Raw genomic sequence first — 18,085 nt, forward strand, 5'->3', positions numbered from 1 at the left:
GGTGAACGTACATAGAAAAAAAAAAAATAGCCACAACCGAATACAGAACCTCCTCCTTCTATGAAATGGAAGTCGGTTAAAAATGAAAAATCATGAAAGTTTAATCAAATAGGTATTGATATATATACTGAAAGTAGTAAAATGTACTGTAAAGTGATACGGCCTATCAGGGAGTATGTGGAGGGCATTAATACGCATCAATCAGAACTTCTGTATATTTTTTCAACCGTATTAGCGAAACCACATTACAATAGTCAACTACTCTTGATGGCTGCCTCTTTAGGAATGCCGATCCGCACCCCGTTCCATCTGACAGCGAGATCAGATTTTAAATTCAAATAGAGTGACTAGCCAGGCACCGATAAAAAAGGCTGTAAAGGTGCAAAACGGAAAGAAGCATGATCAGGTCAGGTCATGCTCCATGTAGGCTTACAAATTGTTTCAGTCGTCAGGTGTACGTTCGAATTGACCTGGTAATCTCCACCGAGCTCAATGCACTTGTGAGATTTTAATGTTAAAGCCATTACAGCACTTTTGAAGAAGCTTTTCTATAAGCCTTCAAAATAGGTGTCCACCTCAGCTTGGACCTCGACATCACTTGAAAATGTCTTACCACCCATATGTTTTTAATTTATTGGGCATTGTAGAAAACTGGATGGCGCTAAATCGGTCGAATAGGGTTGGTAGTGCAATAAATAAAATCTAGAGTTGTGAATTTAGTGACGAGTTTTAAAACGTGCATTATCCTGGTGAAAGAGAAGTTTCTTAGTCAACATTTCAGGCCTTTTTGTCTTCATTCCTTGTCAACGGCGTAAAAGTTTGCACTAAGAGACAGTTTTAATGGCATCCCTTTCGAGATAGTTAATAGTTAACCACTTATTACCCCATTTATATGCTAGAAAACTGATGCCATGACTTTATTGGTTGACAAAATCACTTTGCATCGATCAAGCACGAACCTACTACTTGGATTGCTGTTTAGTGGTGGAGGTAGAATAAATAAATAAATAATTTCGTTGTGTTGAGGATCGGCTTCATACAATTCGAGGCAATTACGTAAATTGGTAACATGAGTGGTATTTACTCCTTTAAAATGTAACTTTCGTACAGCCTAAACGTTTTTCCTAAATAACTATACCTACTTCACAATAGTAAATGTTCTGGATGACAGTTTAATAACAATTCAAAATGGCGGGAGACGAAATTATAAAAAAAAATCTTTTATTACTGACCAGGCCGCGAACTTTTCAATCAGCCCTCGTATTTGAAAATACATATATTATTTACGCTCGAGTTCGAGGCATTGCAATCGTTAACCGCACCGCGGAAACCGGTCTCGTCTGCGCTCACCGATCGCGATCGCTCGCCATATGCTCCTTTATTGTTATGGCCTTCTATTGACAGCTGAAACTCGCGAAAACTCCTCATTCTCACAATTTATAATACCCATTCAACGCTGACACTGACATCCTTCTGCGTTTTAATCGTATTACATTCATAGTAGCAGATGTGTAGGCGTGTTACTTTCAAACAGGGGGTACCTGCGCCAACCAAGGCCCGGTTCTTAAGCTTGCCTACTTTCAAAATGTCATACTTATATAAGTGTGAATTGCCTCAAATTCTGCGTCCATGTTTGCTTATAATAATATAGACAAAATAAACATGCTAATAATAAAAAAATCTTTGGCGCAGGCATAGTTCGGACTGCCTAAAATATCGATGGTCTAAACTTCGTGCATTTACTAAAAATCTACATGTACACATTTTAATAAAAAATATAAATCAAATCATATAATTCACAATCAAAAAATACAATAATTAATAACCTAATATAAATTGTAAAGTCAGCTCCAAAAATCCAATTTAGTACCTATGTATCATGTATCATGTATGTATGATGTTGATGTATCTACTGTGTTATCCAATTCACTCTACTACAGTTTGAAACTAATTTTCCTCACTGATCTGTTTCACAGAGCATGGAGTTCCCAACTTTCACTAGTTACTATTTTATCATGCGCAATAGAGAACTTACTGAAGAAGATGAAACTTTCATTGCCGCGCATTCAAAAGGCACAATAAGAAAACATGTTACCTGTATACCAGTCTGAATGTACAGATTTGTCAGATACATATTAAAATAAATTGGTAGATGTCATGAAAAAAAACAACTATGTAGTTTTGTCAACTAAGCCGCTTTTTTGCATTTGTTAGGTATAATATTTTAAATCAGGTATAAAATAATTGCCTTAAATAGTTAAACATAACTATAATACCTTTTAATTTCAACTAGTTTTGAAGTCAGTAATGTAACCTACTTAATCACAACATCATCGTGTTAATTTTTATTATACTTACTTACTTTTATGGTTACTTGCTACCTCCTTATTCTGATACTAAAACGTGTTCAGGAAACGTGGTTATCGTAACGATGTAGTAGTAAAATTCGATTATATAATTTATAAATTACGAGTAGGTACACGTAGAACGAGGCAAAGTATCTTAAAATAGTGATCTTTCCTACGTGATCGGAGTTCGGAATAGTCCTGACTTATCGGCGAGGTCGCGACCAAAGCGCACAAGTTTTAATTCCACTTTTTTCTCGAGCCTTATCGTGTGTCGGCCTTAAACGACTTCGGTCTGCCTTAAGAGAAGCTTAGCGCCACTAGTCCGTTAACTATACGAGATAAAAACCAGTAGGTCGGAAATATCTAGGTTATTTTAATGTTCCTTGACATATTGATGATACATGATCACATATCACAATTGTATTTTAAAAAAGCTGGACCAATTTTTTATGTTATGGCTCCTCTACATGATGGGCCAGCGCCGGCCACTCCAAGGGACGCATTTATGCGTTAGAGGGGACAAGTGATATTGCTATCTCATTCTAACCCATGGCTGCGTCCCTTGGAGTGGCCGGCGTTGGCCCATCGTGTAGAGGAGCCATTACATTATAAACCTACATTCATCGTTCCGGCCGGTGAGTATAAATACCAACTGTAATCAAAGTTTACAAACAGGGTAACAAAGTTATTTAACGCATATATCAACGTCGCACAATATACCAAAATTTCCAAAATTCTAGTCTTAAATCTTTGCTAATTCACACTAACACATACTATGTATTCAATGGACTGCTAATAGTAGCGCAACTTAAGTGACTTTTTGACTTGGCACGGACTTGTTATGAGTGACGCGGTATTCTGCAAGCCTCGTCCCTTCAATTACCGCCCGAAAAGTATGTAAATATAGTAAATATATAAATATCTACTAAAATAGTTGTAAAATAGTATGAGACCGCTTTTTATACGATTTAGGTCACTTACGTGACAATACTAATGTTCAATCCATCTGTACCCGCTCTCATAAGTTTCACCTATAAGTTTTCATGGACAAACAAAACAAGAAGACTTCTATACAAAGTTCGGGCCTCCAATATTCATTTATTGAACGCAAGTAGAGTTATTTGACAAGCGGGCTAAAAGTCGAATGAGATGAATGGAACGGAGACTACTTCAAAATAACTCAACTTCTGTTCACTAGATGGCGCTGTGGTGCCTTAACGCGAAAGCAGAGCTCTAATAGCTCAATAGTGGGACCGGATTTTTGCACTAAAAGTTTTGATAATTCTAAAGTTGAAAAAGTGATACTTATCTGATATAGGACATATTTTTAAGCATATATGCTATATATGATGAAAAGTTAGAACGAGCGTTAGATATAAATTAGGTATTTATATATTTTTAGTAATGATTTTTTAATATTGAATTAAAGTGCAATGTTTAAGTTCCATTGTTTATAATATGTATGACGCTTTATAATGTAAAATTATTAGAATTTTTTTTAACGTGCTTCTTTGTCAAACTACAATTAGCTTATTATTTTGTCGATATTGAATTAAAGTTTAATAAATCCACAATAACATATCTAAATTTATAAGTTAATAGGCAAGCTAAAAAGCTAGAAGAATAAGATATATGCTTTAGAATTAATATACGTTTTTTGTCCTATAAGATCTAATATTGAATTAGAGTCTGTAAAAATAAGTCTATTACTATAAAATAATATACGCAGCCATATTATGGAAAGTAAGAAATTTCTGTGTGTAGCTTGCATTGTAATAGTAAAATCTAGTTAAAAAGGCGCGAAATTCATACATACGCCGCGCTGGTCCGTCAGTCGCCGGCGCGGCGCTCGAGAGCCTATCATAGCCTACCTATACCTCGCCCCTCGCCCCACCTCCCGCTCAGTAACACTGTCTGTCTTTTCTTATCATTCATTTGTTTGTTTACCGTGCACATATATAAAATGCGGACATTACGTGAAATTAAAATATCTTATTAAGTAAAAATACCTACAGCTGGTCAATCAGATCTTGTCAGTAGAAAGAGGCGGCAAATTTGAAAAATGTAGGTGCGAAGGGATATCGTTCCATAGAAAATTTGAATTTCGCGCCTTTTTTTAGTGACAAGATTTGCTTGACCAGCTATATTTCATTATCTTGACTAATATTGTAATAAAAATGTACAAGATATTCACAACTATTTTTTACTATACATAGTTTGTCAAAGGACTGTCTCATTTCAAACATAGACAGGGAGAATCATCATACTATCTTTGACTTACACTAGTACTAGCACCCAAAAGAAAAGGATGAATATAGTTTTTTTGTTTTTATTTACTGACAAATTGGTTTGACCAACTATACCTATTTCTGGTTCCTATTGTCATGTCCTGTCCTATTCAACGTCAATATCATAATATGTATATTATAAACCAACTGATCAATATTACACGGTATACATCCTGAATATACAATAAGGTAAGTGGCCTCACTTACCTTATTGTATATTCCGTGTGGGCCGTATATGCCTATATACAGCCCACCTTAAATTAAAATGGTTTTTTTTAATAAACAGGATATGAAGTATGAAAAACTCACTCAAATAGGTTTCTCATTTATTTAAGTTTCTTCATTATACCAAAATAGTTATAAAAATATTACGATACTCTTGGAAAATATACCTTTTATAAAAGTCCTATTATGGGCCTTATTGAACACTACCAGTGTATTACTTAATCCCGCAAAAAATAATCATTTTGACAGTAGGTAATAACAGATTTTATTGTTTTTAACTTAAGACTTATACATATACAAATAACAATATTTGATACTTCATAACAGGAGGATTTATTTATAATAAGTGAAAATAATTATTTTGGGTCTTAATAACTAAAGATATAAAAATTGTCTAGTTTACGCGAAAATAGTAGGTAACTAAACATAAATCTTTATTAGTTACAGTAGTCTCATCTTTTAACATCTGGGGGCACGGCAGTGCCCCCGCCAAGACGAGAAAAGCGCAAGGGCACTATCTACCTTTTCTCGAAGCGCTTCGTCGTTTTTTGGAACCCTCATAACTTGGGGTTGGATTATACCAGATAAACAAAGTTCTCGGACTTATTAAGCATATCAATTGCATAGCTCTTATACTTTAGATTTTATTCATATCTAAAAACTTCGATTTCGTCACTGACTCACTCACTTGATGATCATCAATACCGGGTACTTCCTGAAGTCCTCTAAGAAGCTGAAATTTGGTATGTAAGATAGTTTTAGTACACAAACAACAAATAAATTCAAAAAAAAATTATCCCTAAGGGGATGAAGATGGGGTTTAATTTTGTATGGGAAATCAATAATCGCTGAACCGATTTAGTTGAAATTTGGTATGTAGATAGGTATTGTCATGGGGAAGGATATAGAATAGATTTCAACCTCAAAGTTTACCCTTACGGGGTGAAGGCAGATTTCAACCCCAAAGTTTACCCTTACGGGGTGAAGGGTTATATGGGGAATCAGTAAGAAGTACATTGTGTAACAGATGCCCCCAGATACTTATTTCAGGATTTTTAATAGTAAATCACCCCCAACCCTTTAAATTAGGGGATGGAAGATTGTCATAAACAACTTACAAAAAGAAGTGAAATCCCATCAAAAACATTTTGATGTACAATGTTGCCCAAACGAAACCATAAGGCTCGCACTGTCAAAAAGTTATCAGATCTCTTGCCAAGCTTCTAACTCTACAAGCCCTCTAACTTTACTAGCTCTACACCAAAAGTGTGTGGCTTGGCCGTTTCGTTTCTACAAGAACTATTGTATGTAAGTATAATACAAAAACCGCCCAAATGCGAGTCGCACTCGCGTTCCAAGGGTTCTGTACATTACACAATTTTTAACAATATATTTTTTTAAGAGAAAAGTGAGTAGTCTTTAAAAAACCCGTAGGTATCGGAAAACTAGGTACTTAAGTCCGACTCACGCTTGACTGCACATTTCTAATAGGTTTTCCTGTCATCTATAGGAAGAGAGCTAATATGTGTATTTTTTTCATAATTTTAGACCCAGTAGTTTCGGAGATAAGGGGGGAGGGGGGAATGGTCATTTTTTGCGTATTTTCTTAAATCACTTCTAAACTATTTATTTTAAAATTATGAAAAAATATATCTGAGATTCTTACAATGAGCCCCTTTGTTTGATATATATATATATATATATATATATATATATATATATATATATATTTTTTTTTTTAATTTATTGAACAATAAGCTAAATAAAGTACATTATTATTACAAGACCCATCGTGGGCAAAACCTTGAGGAGGTTTGTATGCCGATGGGGAGTTCGAGAAAATAACATGACAATATACATATCTATCTTTCTACTAATTAAAATTCTAACAAAATTCTCTTATATTATTTCATATTCTAATTCTCTTATATTAATTATAACAAGATATAGTTTTTTTTTTCTTCTATTTATCATTCATCTCAAAAGTGACCCCTTTATTTGAATTTCTATTATTTACTTTACGTGTATGTCCTTGGGCTAGAGACTTACATGTGTATACCAAATTTCAACTTATTGGTGCAGTAGTTGCGGAGCAAATAGGCTGTGACAGACGGACAGCCAGACACACGAGTGATCCTATAAGGGTTCAGTATTTTTCCTTTTGAGGTACGGAACCCTAAAAATAATGAATTTAATAAATTTTTCACCTTATGCCCATGTGGCGGTAGCGAAACAGCCAACCCACATATTTTGACTAAGGTGTAGAGTTAGTGAAGTTAGGGCTTGTAGAGTTTGAAGCTTGGCTCGACAAGAGATCTGACAACTTTTTGACAGTGCGAGTCTTATGGTTTCGTCTTAGCAACAAAATTTACATGAAAATGTGTTTGGTGGGATATTTTTTTACAGTAAAAATATTTAGTCGTAACAGTAAGTATTATCTTTTAACATAATTTTTACAGTACATCTGGTGCTACATTACGACCGGTGCTATAATAAGCACGTTAAAACACTCCCTTTGACCGTGTTTTAAAATTCGTCACTCGTTGCAAAATATCTATTTTTCGCAATTCTATCGTAAAAGAAAAGAAAACTAACGAAGAGGTTTTACGCATACGAGGGCCGCACTGAAAGTTTTGCGTAACTTTTGAATAAAATCATTTATAACCATAATAATACATTTATTGCTTCTCAAAATGTTTCCCTTTACATTCTATGCACATATTCACTCGCTCAGACCATTTTTGGAAGCATGAGGCCCAATCACTTGACTGCATGTTTTCGACGTGGTGATGAAACGTAGTAACTGCCTTATCCGGGGTCTTAAATGTCAAACCCCAAATTAAATCCTTAATTTTGGGAAATAGATAGAAGTCACAGGGTGCAATGTCTGGATTATAATCCGTATAAGAGACATTTTCCACGTTTTCGTAATGAAAAAATGTTTTTGCCTTTATTGCGGTATCGGTGGACGCATTATTATGACGCAGGAGGATGCGGCTTCTCGGTCGTCTCTCGCGGTCTTTTTCAATGACTGCGGGCACACAAATGGTAGTGTACTACTCAGTATTTAACGTTCTTTTATTATTTAAAAGTACGGTACAAAAAAGTCGCGTTTAAAAAAACAGACGATAAAAATGTTTGGCAACGCTTTTGGCTTGTTGAACTTCTATGGGCCTCCTGTCACCTTCGAAAGACCCATTGACTGGACTAATGCCTTTTTTCCGGATCGTAGCAGTAAATCCAGATTTCATCTCCTCTAACGATGTTATATACAGCATTTGAACTTTCTTGCTTGTACTTACGCAGCATTTCTCGGCACCAGTCAAAAAGTACCTGTTTTTGGACTGAAGTTAATTCGTGAGGAATCCAAAGACAACAAGGCTTCCCGACTTTTAAATATTCTTGTAAAATCTTTTGTATTTGTCTCATACCTATCCCTAATTGTCCTTAAATTTCGTCATAGGTGATTCGTGGGTTTTCTTCAATGAGTCGTCTCACAGTAGCCACGTTTCCTTGAATGATCGCCGTGGACGGTCGACCTTCACGAAAATCATTATCTAGAATAATACTGTCTCTACTAAATTTACCATACCAACGCCTCACGATGCTCTGATGTGGTGCTTCAATCCCAAAAGCATTTTGAAGGCAAGCACTACACTCTTGCGGAGTAAGCGAACTTTTAAAATCATAACAAAATCATAGCTCTAAAAATATTTTCGCGTTAAAGCCACGTTCAACGCACTGACTTACTTTGACAAGCCATTAAAAACAAAAGACGATCGATTTGTCGCCAACATTTGTCACATTCCATAATCAAAAGCCTGTATTTTTTTTAAATATACAATTCATAATTTAAATGTTTACCAGTGGCCAGTAGTGCAAAACATTCAGTGTGGCCTATGTAGTAGGAGAGAGGAGGAGTTTGTTAAGAACTATAGACAATAGAAGAGGAAGGATGCTTGGGCACCTGATACGACACGACGAATTTATCAAAAATATCATAGAAGGGAAAGTTGAAGCAAACAGGAAGAGGGGAAGACCAAGGAGAGCGTACATGGATCAAATAAAGGAAAAGATCAAAGTCGTGTCGTATCGGGCTGTCAAAGAGAAGGCGGAGGACCGCCAAACATGGAATTTGCTCCACCGACAAGAGTCATACTCTTAAATATATGATGATGATCGTAAATACCTACCTATGTATTAACAAAAAAAAGTCACTTGTAATTAGTTACTGCCTTTAAAAAGTATAAGTGCCTCAATGTTATTAGACTTTTTGATTCTTTAAAACGTCTTTAGGTCAATAAAGCAAGTGAAAAATTATTAGAGTTAGACCAAGAAAAGTCTGCAGCAATTTTGACAGCCCACGCAGTGCAAGTGTTATTTATAAGTCATAATTTCATAGAAGTTTCTTCAAATCGACCTTATTAATAAGAGATTAAAAATATTGAAAATTATCTTAAAATATTTTAATCTAATATTTCATCTCATACGTTCAATAAGGCCCGGGACTAGACCTTTTTACCTGCACTGACAGTGGGCCTTCTTAGCAACAAGTACAAATTCAGAATAATTGGGAATAATAGGGAGCAACTGCTATTTTTGAATGCTGGGCCTTGTTACCCGCCGGGCCTCATATGCCTGCACCTCATCTACCTTATTTATTTGTTTTACAAGGGGAAAAGTTGTTGATTAACCGCTCGTGCTAATATTGATACCCAAACAAGCGAAACATTTTTTTTTATTAAATAGGAGGCAAACGAGCAGACGGATCATCTGGTGGTTAGCGATTACCGCCGCCCATGGACACCCGCAACACCAGAAGGGTTGCAAGCGCGTTGCCGACCTTTAAGATGGGGGTCTTTGAAGGTTTGAAGGTCGTATCGGACAGTTCATTCCACAGTTTGGCTGTTCGAGGCATTCACAAATTCAAACATTCTAAAATTGAACCACGAGCGTAGTTAGTGGTTCGTAAAGTTGAACCTTGAGCGTAGTGAAGGTTTCAAGGGACGAAGGTTAAATAAAATTTTCACCACATCAGCTCGTAAAGGCCCTCTTGATTGTTCGTAACGGATAAGAAAAGTGGCATTTAATTTGATGCAAATTTTGAGTTGTTACCGTAGGTAAATTGGATCAGTTGGTTGGTAATATTGACTTTAAAATGATAAATATTGAATAACGTCAGTTTGAAATTGATTTTATGATAAAGTAAATATTATCGGAGATGATCGCTCTTAAAAAATATATGTCGCTAGTCATGTATAACCTAAAAGCGCCAAATTACGCAAAATTATATTGAAATGACACCTGTGTATTGAATTTGAAGAATACTTTAACAAGGGTAGTTATCTGTATGACAATGCACCTAAAATAATTTTCAAATGTATCTATTATTTCTGTACTTAACACGATAACGAATTCTACGTAAACGAAACCGCGGGCAATCCCTAGTACATATAGAAATAAATAAGGGAAGGTAAGTTTTCATTAGTGTACTGTGTAAAATAACTATTTACCATTGATAATAATTTTATAAACGCTTTGCGTATTTTTAAGGGCACCGCGCTAACCGCTAGCCGCGACCGTCGATCGCTGCCTCCTGCCACGGCGCACAGCGCGGCGCGCGCAAACGCCGCGCGTTTGAAATGTAACTTAATATAAGCTCGGAATGCATACTTACGTATCAGTATTTAGTGTCGCCGTGATTTTATATTTCTAATCTTTTGTGTGAGAAGTAAGATCTTTATTATGACCGTGTAATATTAACTCTACAAACTTTAATTCAATATTGGCTATACTGCTTAACGAGAAATCAATATCTAGACAAGCACATTGTCTACATTTCTAACTTTTTACATGTATACTAAGTTGATAGATAATATCGTAATTTTGCAATATCAGCTACTCTAATTCTGTATTTTCATAATAATTCCTGTTTTTACGTTCACCAGAAAGCAGCTGTTCCAGATTTCTAAAAACCGAATAGTGTGAATAAATTAAAGTGTTATTGAATATGTTAAAGTTTTTTGTAACTTTAATTTTATATTTACATAGTTATTTAGCAAAAATTAAAAATTTAAATATGGCCGAACGCTCCACCTAAAATTTTCTAACTTTTTACATGAATGTTATTTAACATGCTTACAATAACATATCAAAAAAGAAAAAACTTTAATGTTATCAAAACCCATTTTTGTTCCACCGCTGGTCTATAAGGCCGCTTGTAGACGTCCGGTGTTTTCGCCGGACAACGGACCGTGTTACGCAACTACGTCTAGTTTTGTATGTGCCTACAGACAACTGCACCCAAGAATACAAGCCATCGTCACCGAACACGGATAATTGTCCGGCGGAAACACCGGACGTCTACAAGCAGCCTAAGGGCCCCCCCACATCTAGCGTCTTTCGAGCGTCGGCGTCTACAACTCTATGGCCGCTGCTCGACGCAACGTCGACGCCACTGCGCAGCGTCGTCATTTTCCATAGCGCTGACCAGAGGCCGACGCTCGAAAGACGCTAAATGTAGGGGGGGCCCTAAGCTGTAACTATTTATTTATTAATCTGTGTCTAAGCGCCGAAAAAAGTGATGGAACTGAGACCTGCTACGTTAGTAATGCCTTCTGGCAATAAGCTGAATATTTGAGGAAAGTGATTTCGTGTAGATGTCGGTCTTTGTATTTTATTCGTTCATAAAATACGCGCAAGCGCAAACACGTATCTCAAGCTCCCAAAAACCTCTCTTTAAGAAGTCTAAGTCGGTTAAAAGAACCTAATTAAATTAAACAAGGTTTTTAGGGCATATTGTATCTATTGTCACTATGTCTCCTAAGCCACAAGTCCAGCTTTACCTAACACAAGCTAGAAACTTGCAAGGTAAATGAGACTATAACTTTTACGTTAGGTTATAAATGTAAGTTACTGTACCTATTCAACCTACATCTACTACTGTAATAGTTTAAGCTTACAGAATCTCTGGCACCAGAACCGCCTTTTAAGATATAAATAACTATTTTTATCAACTACTCTTTGTTTTAAGGCACCTAACACCGATTTTTAGTTTTGAAAAAGATTTTATTTAAATATGATGTCGTTTAAATGATCTGGTGACAACGCCCATATCCCGCTGCTGCAATGTTGCGCCAGCAATGACGCTGTAGTTGTAAATGTCCGGGACCGGGCCGGGGCGCCCGACACTTCACTACGAAAGCATCACGTGATCACCGATCTTTTATCATAGAAAAAGAAATGTCGGAAGTCACGTCCCAAACCCGGATCGTTCTAGCGTGACTTATCCTTTACGTGAGTTAACATGTAAAACGTCTTTTTAGAAATCTGCCTAGCGTTCATAGAGTTATACCAAGAAAAGTCTGCAGCGATTTTGAAAGCCCACGCAGTGCAAATGTTAGTTTAAACGTCAAACTTCTATGAAATAATGACATATAAATAACACACTGCGTCGGCTATCAAAATCGGTGCAGAATTTTCTTAGTCTCACTCTAGTTAGCTCAAGATTGCATGCACGCAGTCTATCATTCCAGTAAATCATTTAATAAAGCGTTTATAATGGTTATAAAACCACAAAATTTAGACCGCTACTTAGATAGGCTTTTTCCTAAAAACCACTTCAATTTCAATGCAATTTAAGCGTTACGAGAATATAGGCCCAACATTTATGATTACCCTGGCGGAAATTGTGCGCTAACGCTAAACAATAGCGAACATGGATCTCTATGGGTGGCGCTTTGATGAGCAAATTGGATTAATTTTCTAACGCTATTGTGCGAAAAACAATTTTCCTTGTTCTGTTAATTGGCGGGTTGTTCCCGTTGGGTATTTTTCAATTGGCTAACTGGCTAATATTAGCAACAGTGAGCAATTCAAATATCCCTGTGAAGTTAATCTAAAATTTATAAAGCCTCCTCCACACTCGTGCGCGAATCGCGGCGCGAAGCCGCGAACGCGAGTGTGGCGTCGATTTTCGCAGACAGCGAAATCGACTCCACACTCGCGTTCGCGGCTTCGCCCGCGATTCACGCGCATAGTCTGGAGGGGGCTTAAGAGCTGTGGATTTTTTCCGGGATCTAGTTTATTTAGACATAGATTTCTAAGTAAAGTGCAGTCCAATATAAAGAAAAAAACGAGATGGTTTAAAATTACGAGATTGAATAGATAAGTGAACGTTATAAGGAATTACGGTTTCCATGAGAGATTCCCAGAGTTGTGTATGTACAGTCACCTGCAATAATATGTAACTCTTCCAAGGTCATAAAAATATGTGACACGCTCTTATGGCTCTACCAACGACATATCTAACTCCGTATAAGATGAATAAAGTCTAAGGAAAAAACGTGCCTCGGAAATCAAGAAAAAGTCATTCTCGGATAGATGGCCCACACACCTTTGGCCTATCCTAGGCTAGATGGCGTTGACGACACCGTTTCATATTTAACAGTTTTAATACATAGGTATCAGTGAAAGAACATGGGTCGAAGTAATACAAAAATAATAAAATAATGTATCCATACATTTTTTGATAGTTGTATACATTTTCATTTTGAGTTTTAATCGTGTGTCGATAGATGGCAGTAAATTAACTATGATTACAAAATTATATACTACTATAACAGACTATAACAGGACAGACTATAACCCTCTATACTATCTATTCTCTTTGGCTCTACAAATAAGATCGGTGCCCTATCCCACAAAACTTTACAAGTGTACAATTCGACAAAATTGTTAAATTGTAATCAAAAAAATGTACCACAATAATTACAAATATGTATTCGTTACAAGTCTGCAGTATACAAATATGTAATTTTTGTGAAAGCGTATCACAAAGAATAAAGGTATGTCACGACAGCTACATAATTGTAGAATTGTTGATTTGTAAATATACAAGCGAAAAATTGTAATGTCACAACTACAAACATGTAACAATTTATTCTGTTTCTTTAATGTTGAAGGTGAAGGTAGTTTCACTTTATACGCAATACGCAAGAATTATATTTTTAACCTTTTAAATCATTTAAACCTCATAAATGAATCAAAAACATTCACTTTGGTAAATTTAGTGATAAATAGACGCACACTGTGAAAATAAACAAATGGAAGGAGATAACGCAAAATTTAGGAATAATGGAGAAAAATTGGGAGTACTTAAGGGACACTACGTAGTAGCTAGGTACCTATGAATATTTAGTAAGTAAATTAAATTAAAGCTAAGTAAAATTGGGGTTATATATACGTATATGAAATTCATGACACCTAAGATCTCCAATTTTTAACGCTTTTTAGGGTTCCGTAGCTAAAATGGCCGTCTGTCTGTCTGTTCATATGTCACACTATCACTGCTACTTGAACTAAACATTTCGTGATAGGTACAAAGGGTTGGAATCGCTAAATATGATAAAATATACTGCAATTACTAGTATTCCTATAGTAGCAATTGTAGCAAGAGCGTGCGACACATGTTTAGAGAATTGTTAACTTGTAGGTACAATTGCTACATATATGTATAAATATTACTACAATTTAATGTAACACAAAACAATTGTCAGCTACAAATTTGTAAGTTTTCCGGAAAAGCTATGTAGCGTATGTAAAGTTTTGTGATACAATAAATTGTAGACTTGTCGATACAATTTACATATTTGTAAGAATTTTCCACTACAAATTTGTTACTTGTATATTTTGTGGTACGCACATTTGTATTATTACAAACTTGTAACTTGACACTTGTAAAATTGTAATTGTAAGTTTTGTGGGATAGGCCACGGGTCAGATATTTTTGCGGCCTCCAAAGAGTAATATTATTGAAGGTGATTGTATGATCAAATAAATCTTGAATTTAATAATTTACGTGTGTAATAATTTCGAGCTGCCTGGCTAAGAGTAAAATAAATCAAAAATAAAAATTGAATATTCCTCATTCATTCGTTAATCCCAATCCGCATTGGGCTAGCGTGGGGACTATAGCCCAAGCCCTCTCGCGCATGAGAGGAGGCCTGTGCTCAGCAGTGGGACGTATATAGGCTGAAATGATGATGATGATGATGATTCGTTAATCAAATTTAATTTAGTACCTACCTTGTTAACTGAAACGTTATTTATTTTACAAGTTTAATGTACAAATCAAATACGACAAGAAACGGTATAAACCCTTATTAAATTCGCCGGACAGGGGAGGCCAAATCGGGCTTATGTGATTTGTGGCGCGGCGGAGTCGGCAACATTTCTATTTGATGTCAAAGATAATATTACATATTGGTTAAGCAGTCATTTAGCTTCAGAATAGAACCTTATTGTACGAGTACAAAGCTAAAAATATCTCCGATAGGAAACTCATACCTCACGCTATGCTATAGAATTTTTCGAACACGAAGCGTACGGTGACAGTGGGCCTACCGCGAACCACGTTCGACGTGTTGCCTTGCTGTCACACTAGCGTACGAATTTACAAGTGCGCAAGAGAGGCAACACGTCGGACGTGGTTCGCGGTAGGCCATCAGGTGTCATCTCCATACAATTTATAAACAGTACATATATTATATTATCTACACAGTTAAATCATTATTAACTTCCGAGTCTTGGATGTCAATCATCAATGAGATATGATTGAACCATTCAACTATCTATTTGTCAACATTATTGATGGAGCTTTGATTTTATACGTCTAAACCGGCCGGCCAAGACCGATACGACCTTCAAACCTTCAACCCCATCCCATCTTAAATGCCGGCAACGCACTTACAACTCCTCTAGTATTGCAGGTGTCCATGGGCGTCAGTAATCACTTACCGTCAGGCGATTCGTCTGCGCGTTTGCCTCTTACATCATAAAACAGTAACATTCGGTAACTCTTTGAAATATTCTTGTAGTTATGTCAGATGTATTCCTTTTACCGGAAGGCCTGGTTAATCGTAGCGATTGTAGTTCATCTGATAATGTAAGAGATGGCATGATTAGATTCGCCGTCTCTTTAATAGACTAAGAGACGGTGTCGAATATGGTAATGCATTGCACAATGAAACATAATTAAACAAAGTCGAAATTTTCCTTGCTGTCTCGTGTATGTACATAAACATTAAGTGTGATTACTGAGACCACCTAAAATTATAGTAATTTTTAAACATTCCAAGAAAAAACTATTATAACATAGCGCATACGAGTATAATACCTCATAAAAATTATAATTTAGCGTTAAAAATTGCAAATGTTAATCTACATAGCAGATTTAAAAATAGATCTTGAGGCGTATTCTAATTATAATAACAAGTTATGAATTATGAATTTAATCTAGATGATGATGGAATTGATGTGTCACTGTCAATAGGCACATTTCTAGTTAAAGAAAGCATTTCTTCAACCAGAATATCTTTCATATATTAATAAATAATAATGGTTAGGTTTTTTCTAATGTGTTTAATATGTATTTTTTATTGTTTTGTGTTTTTTATATTTTACTTTTATATTCATATTATGAACGACCTAGCCGAAGAAGAAAAATAAATAAATTAAATAATAATAGACACTAATAAGCCCCTTCGTTCTCGCAATCGTGGCCGCGAAAGTCTAGAATCTAGATTAATGCCTCTTGGCCTATTCTAATTACGTAACGCTTGGTACGGGTTGTTTGTTTTGCACTTTTTACACCACGCGTCGTGGGACTTTGTTATTTGCGGATATCTGCACTTTGTCGGCAAAAAACAAGGCCGATGTTACACTAGTTACTCGCTATGCTATTACGGTATACATAGATTTTTAATAAAGTAGAAGCATGAAATAAGTTCAAGTTAAGATTTACTAGGTTTAGGTTTCTTGACTCATGTATACATATGCGTTGCTTTGACCTACCTTTCCTATTTTATGGTTACGAATGGTACAATATTGAAAAAAAGTATATAGAAAAAAACGTTGTATAACGAACAATTGGTATAACAGTCCCGTCATACTCGTAAAATGTTTGTTTACAAATACAGCCAGGATCCGCTAAAAAGTTGACGAAGCCCAGTTGAGCTTCTATTATCACTGTAAAAGGTATAAAGCATTGTTCAGTTTGCAAATCGTATGTTATGACCAACTGAAGACGAGCATGTAGGACTGCAGGTACTTATGACCTACATGCAAAAAAAGTATAAAAGCTGTTTTTTATGTTTTAATAGTTACATTAAAAGTAAGTTATGAAAATAGTCAAAATAAACGTTTTGTCAAAATGTTCTTACGATAAACAAGTAGGTACATATTTTGTTAAAAAACGTTATGTTTTTATTTAAGCATATCGATTGCAACTGAATCCAATATCTATTGGTATCTGCAGTTATTAGTATACTTGCAGTTGATTGGTGTCCGGAAATAGATAATAGTATTTAATTAGATATGTATATGTAACACACCGCGACCACACATTATTATGCAAACACTTTCACGTTGCAATACCAAACCTGCTACAAAATCCTTCCGTATATTCATACATTTTGAAGCGTACTTAACTACACTCACTCCGAAGCAGTTCATTCAATTAAGTCAGCGACAAATAAACAAAAAACTTTTTACAAAAAAAAGAAAACCGACTTCAAAAAGGATGAAATAAAATATTATCCTTTTTAAGTCTATGCGTTACCAACTGATATGTTTGAAGTCGGTGCGAAGCCAACTTTTGAAGCATACCATGATTTTGGTGCGATTCGATAAGGATGTACTTACGTTGGATTGCCTTACACGACGACAATGAACATACTTTCTGTGGGTACAGTCGACGTTAAAAATATGTTTACACTTTTCGTCTTATAACAAAGGAGTAAGGTGCAAAAGTGTAAACATATTTTTGACGTCGACTGTACCTAAGAACACACGATCAAACCTTCTGGTCACAGTCCGTACCATGTTTGTCGGCACGCAAGCGTGGGATTGGGACTGAAGTTATTTCCCGTCCCTTATTCAGAGGACTACATTTCAAAATATAAAACAATTCAAGGAATTTACTTTCTTGCCAAATTTCACCTAAAGCAGTTCAGTTGTTTAGCCATGAAAAGGCGACAAAGAGGCAGACAGAATTACTTACACATTTATAATTAGTTATTAGTACAGTTCTAATGGGATTTATAGTCATAAAGCTGATTATTTTTGACGGGTATTGTTACTACTTGGCTTGGCACCGACTTCAAACATATCAGTTGGTAACGCATAGACTTAAAAAGGATAATATTTTATTTCATCCTTTTTGAA

Source organism: Cydia fagiglandana, chromosome 2 (genome assembly GCF_963556715.1).
Source record: "Cydia fagiglandana chromosome 2, ilCydFagi1.1, whole genome shotgun sequence".
Lineage (NCBI taxonomy): Eukaryota > Metazoa > Arthropoda > Insecta > Lepidoptera > Tortricidae > Cydia > Cydia fagiglandana.